The sequence below is a fragment of the Papilio polytes genome, unplaced genomic scaffold (assembly GCF_000836215.1).
Source record: "Papilio polytes unplaced genomic scaffold, Ppol_1.0 DF823957.1, whole genome shotgun sequence".
NCBI classification, from domain to species: domain Eukaryota; kingdom Metazoa; phylum Arthropoda; class Insecta; order Lepidoptera; family Papilionidae; genus Papilio; species Papilio polytes.
The window spans coordinates 528,223-534,544 of NW_013525247.1; positions in this window are offsets into that span (position 1 = coordinate 528,223).

A 6,322-nucleotide genomic window follows, 5' to 3' on the forward strand; every position below is an offset into this window, starting at 1 on the left:
AATTAAAAGAATGATATTTTTATGTTATAAAAGTTTTAATATTGATTCAGTAACATTTGCAGGTAGCATTTAAATAGCTAATTAAATATATATTTAATAAAAATCGCTTCCCACTTAGGGTTGAATTTCATTCTGCAAATTGTGCAGCGAAAAACATGTATTCATTTATAAATAGAGATAACGCAGAAAACTGTGAAATTAATCATAATCAACATAAATACATTAAACTATACTCAAATAAATATGTGATTGAATTAGATGTTATGTATTTAAAAAGTGCAATCGTACTAATATCGAGTAGAATTAAATTATTATTTAAGAATAATTTGTTGTGATTTTTTTATGTTTTATTGTATTTTCTTTATTGCATGGTTCAGAATTTCTAATTATATGCCGTAAGTAAATGTAGGTGTAATTTTGCCAAATAGAAATAATTAGAAGATTTTAGAAGTTAACAATTCATGGGTTATGTTGGTTTAAAAAAAAAAAGACTTAAAAATAATCACACGCAACATGTAACCGTAAGATTGTCTCTGTCAGGTTAAAATCTCACTAGTCGTATTAAATTAGAAGAAATATAAAATAACAAATGTAATAAACATTTGTAATACTAAGTTTACATAATAACCGTATGAATCCTATATAGTTTGGTCTAAACACGAGTTAAGACAGATGTAGTGTTACCAAATACTGCAAGAACAGAGTCGTCCGACCTTAATCACCCAATTTACGTCATAACGTGTCATAATTTACGACCCTTGTTGGGCCATTTAAAAGAAACCTCCTTCATCGATCCTCCCACCTAAACTTTCATTCTTTTAATTACAGATTATAAAGAATTTCGAAGCGAATTGAACAAAGCGAGATTTTAAAATGAGTACGGAACTTTGTGCACATTTTTTTAAATAGTCTTCTACAACTGTTGTAACAAACGTCAACACACAAACTTTGTAGTTATTTATGTTGATTTCTGATATAACCTAATTAAAAAATATTTCTTAACCGTCTAATTTAAGTATAAATATAAATCGATTTATTTGATAAGTACATAAGATACTGTTTTAGTATATATTTAAACATTTAGTTACCTATTTTTGTGATCCCATTTAATATTAGTCATTAAATTATATTAATGAATAAATAATTAAATTGAATGCGAAATAAGTTGAACCTAATTTTGATGTCTATTCTTGATGTCTGTTCTTTACAATGTAACTGTGGAGTCTCACCACACATGCACCTATTGTTATCTCTGTCTCCTTCATACGGAGTAAGAGAGATGACAATATGTTTATGTAGAAGTTTCGAGAGTTTAAAGTTGAAACCATTAAAACTGTGAACCGATTTTAAACAATTTAGTTCCCTAATCTTTATGAAAAATTTGGTAAAAAGTATTAATTTAAGTGTCGCAAAATCAATCAAATTAATGAATTAGTTTAATTCATTACGTAATATTCGAGTAAATGTAGGAAATTATTCAATTTTATTTATTTTCGCATATGTTGATATTTTTTCGCATGGATCGATTTTACTAAACAGTTTAGAAGTAGTGTACCGTTTCATGAATGTTATTGTAACTATTTGGAAATTAATAAAACCACTGAAATGTAAATAATTTATTTATGGAGATACAATTCACTACCATGCTCCTTTTTCTATAAACCTCGCTACATATATCCTTGACTGAACGTAACTATCCAAACAAGAAACAGGTTGACCGTTAACCTAAGCCACAAGTAATACAATAATGTACTGAACCTACAATTGTACAGTAAGCAATGACGAACTTACAAATGGAAACCACGACCTCACTATAAATTTGAATTTACTTACCCTTTAATTCTTTAAAAAAAAAACAAAGATGAATACCTGTTTTTGTAACAACAGTGGCCTTTCACTATTGTAACACCTGCATTACTATAATATTGTCATCCCTTTTATATTCCACAAAAAAAAAACAGGACTAAGAACGATTTTCTTTCTGAAATTTAAAAAGACAAAGAAACGAAAAATGACATTTTAATTTCTGTTATTAGATACCTACTTTTGGTTTTGTAAAACCTATAGACCCATTTGTGAGAAAAATCTTCGGGAAAAATGTTGGTTGATAGAAGGGATAAGATACTACTAGCGACATCTATTAATTGATTTTGACTATTTCTCTGAATTAATCTCATTTTTAAGAACAACCTGTTTTCTTCGAAATATAGATGGCGTTAATTTATGTTGTCAATAACTGTAAAGATATTTAACTTGAAACTATTATTGACAATATGAATTAACGCTATCTATATTTCTAAGAAAAAAAATGTTGTTCGAGCGCCACAAGTTCTTGCATTACATGCAATTTATTTTGTAAAGAGCAGTAGAAATATTTAACTTTAAACTATTATGACAATATAAATTAACGCCATCTATATTTCTAAGAGAAAAAGTTGTTCGAGCGCTACAACTTCTTGCAGAGAAATAGTCCGAATCAATTAATAGATGTCGTTAAAAGTGACTTTTTTTCTTCCATTAACTTTTATGGTCGTTCTGTCTGCGGGTAAACTGCCGTGCTCCCTCATAAAGCAGAGTTTAGTGATAAATACATTTTAACAAATAAGTTTTCTTCGTTTGATTTTATCCTAATCAAAAAACAAAAAAAATGCACTATGAAAATGTGCTCCTTAAACTTTTTCAAGGAAAAGATGTTTATGTCATTTCGAATTTGAAAAACGCCGTAACTCAAAATATTTAAGACAAGTAAATAAGTATTCTACGAATTCTCGGAGACTTTAAGATGCTTGGGAAATCTCTTATTAATGGCATAATACGAATGAGAAGCTCGATTATGAGTTTAAAAAGCCCTAAGGTTATCGTTCGCAATTATCGTATGCACGGGCCTCCACAGCCTTTCGACAATTTACCATTCACAGTGCCCAACAGGTAAACAAAACAATGTTATTCATTACCAAAAACATATAAGAATGTATATTTGAATCACTTTACTCATCAGAATCAAGGGCACAGGTAATAATAGAAATCACTCCGTCGTAACATAATTTTGCAACATCTATCTATATAGAACAGTCTATCTTAAACCTTTTAATACACAATATAATTACCGTTTTCCATAAAGATTACAAATAGCACTCATATTTCAGATAAATTCTTACCATATTTACCTACAACAAATTTAAAATGAACCAAAGTAACCAAAAATAGCAGCTATGGCTAACTACATAAATTACTCCTGTTAGCAGATACAGACAGCAAATGTTTATTCTTGTGTATGAAACAATACTATAATCAAATTTTAGCCTTTTACAATCATTCTGCGAGGAAATTAGCTACTTGTCTTGTGTTCTTTACATCACATTAGATATCTTAACTTACATCTTTTTGGAACTCCGGAACATGAAGATGCTTATGTTATTGCTCTCTATCATTTAAAAAGTTGTTTAGAACTGTGCATATTCAATTAATAAACATGATCTTACAACATGGCGAGTAGTGCCGCCATTAAAATAAGCACTTCTCTAGTACGAGCAGCTGCATAATAGTATTTCTAGAAGAAACTGTTCTGGAAAGTGAAGCATTGGCAGAGATGGAGTCCATCGGTACGGCACTATCGCATGTGGAAGAAAATGGAAACAACCACATACACATCACCAGGAAGATAGTTATGGCTAAAGTAATAAAGATTATAGATTTAAATCATTTGTTTCAGATATGCAGCAACAATTTTCTTTGTCTTCTTCTTTGGTATTGGATTTTGGGCCCCATTTGGTGTTCTATGGTACCAAATGGCAAAGAGAACAATGTAATTATTAATAAAGATTATATTGGATAAAGATTACATGTATTTGCTTATAACATTGCTAAACCTCCTTATAGAAATCATGGTTGACCTTTGAAATCTTACTTTTAAATGTGAATAGATATTGGTTAGAGTTTTTAGTGTAAACAGTTAAGCCAATCTTGTTGAAATTTGACATAGATGTAGAGGACAGTCTAAAGAGCAACATGCTTATTTTAAATTTAGTGTATTAATTTCATTCTAGGGTGAAAAATAAATACCATTTTAAATTGTTCATCATAATAGCTATGAATTAGAAATATTTTGAATGGATTTACATAATAATAAAAGTAATATATATAAAATAAAAGATTAAATAATAATAAAAGATATAATAATAATAAAAGATTACCTCAAAACAAACTATTTATTAAAAGTTTCTTCACTAATAAAATAAAACATGATGTTTTACAGCCAAATTAAAAGTTAGTTTAATATCTTTATTATAAAGCAAACAAAACTCCTAAGGCCAGGTTGGGGGATCACCTTCCTTAACATTTCCTCCGTACAAACAAGATTTGTCTCTGAAACTAGTCATTCTCAGTGTTTCTTGATCATCCAAGAACTTTCCAATAAAGAATCCAGTTAAAGGAATTGCAAAAAATATGTAGCGACCAGTTATACCGAAAATAGCCATTTTAATTCTGTTTCGACTGGGATTTCCACTTCTGGGTGTGGTTCCAGTCAAGCCAAATCAAAGTGGCAGTCAACACAGGGAATGATATGCTCACTAGGTTCCTACGTAGGAATTTTCCCAACGCCATATACCTAAAAAAAAAAACAAAGAAACACATAGTGTACTAAGAATGTATTCTTACATTACTTATAATTAAATAATGCTGTGTATCATGGTTTAAATTTTTTTTTTAATAATATGAGGTGGCAAACGAGCAAGCGGCCACCTAAATCCACCGAAATGGAAAGGGACATCCTTAATTGTAGATGCATTGCCTACCCTTAATTGATGGAGGTGGAGACGCACATAAAGAGGACATTTCCCCTTCCCATGCATCTCCTCCACCTTTAAATCCACTTTTCTTCCCATCCTTCCTCTTAAGAAAAGGATGGAAAGGGAAAAGGGACTAAAATTTGGGCTTCGGCACCACACTCATCAGTCGAAACGCGGAATTGCTTCCACTTCACGCCTGTCTCTGTGTGGTTGTGGTATTACACCGGGCGAGCCGGCCCATTCGTGCGAAGATGTTGAAGCGGGCTCTACCCTGTCATTTTTACAAATGTTATTTTTACTATAAAAAATAAAATTAGGTTTATCATGGGCACCACCAGAGGGGTATGGGTGTGCAGTTAATTAATGAAAGATAAATTTAAGACCTAGATTAATCTAGATCATTTGATAGTGTATCATTGTTCTGAGGGGGCCATCATCATAGGGGATGGGAGGGGTTTAACGTCTGCCCCTCCCTACACATGCCGAGCCCCTACCAAGGGGCTCCCCCTAGCTGGGTCGTGGGTAAACTAACATAGATGCCACGGCCTGGTCGTTCGAGGAACACCGCATTTAGTGGGTAGTGCATTCAAAATATAACACTGGGAGACCCACATGAAACTGTCCCTTCGCAGCACAACAAAAAAAAATTGACTAGTGGTGCCTGTGGATTGAAGAGGCTTAAATGTTATAGTTCACCATTCTTTATTTCTGTATTAGTTTCTGATACATGATGATGTTGACTGACTGAAGTTAAAACTACTGTTTGATGGCAGAAAAGGTCTATTAATGCACACTTAAACTGATTTAATTAATTTGAGGGAAGAAGTCTTGACACGGGGGGATCTTATCAGTCTGTATTATATTTTTTGTATAAAATGAACATGCCAGAGAAGTTGCGGCACTAAAAGTGTTAAAGATAGGAAATTGGACCACAATGACTATGACTAGTCTATATCAGCTATTAAAGTAATATTCTATGCAATACTAGTACATGTATAACAAAGTAAATTACAGGATATCTGGCAGGTATGGAACTAGTGTTGACTAATACCAATGCTTTTGTTTATTATTAGCTTTTTACTACTTTATTATACAATAGTAAAGCTGGATTATGAATTTGGTTTTATTTTAGTACTTAAGATGTTATGGCACGAAATGTAACGTGCTTTAAATGCTGTTACATAACATGAAACTATACAAAAGTACTATTTTAAATTAAGTACTATGGGAATTACTAAATGCTACATTGGCTGAATGAAAACAAAAACACGCTAGAAATATTTCGCACAACAAATTTTGTTGTATAATTTTAAAGATCGATTGCATGAGATGAGCATAACGATTGGTGTACAAAATAAAATTGAACGGTAAGAATCGCCTATAACATCTTATTTTCAATTACCATAATATTTGTAAAACGAAGTATACAAACTATAAACTTTAAATAATATAATACTAACCTCAATATTCAATGGCGAAAAAGGAATAATTAAATTCGAGATCTTGGAACAATTCCGTATTATAATGACATT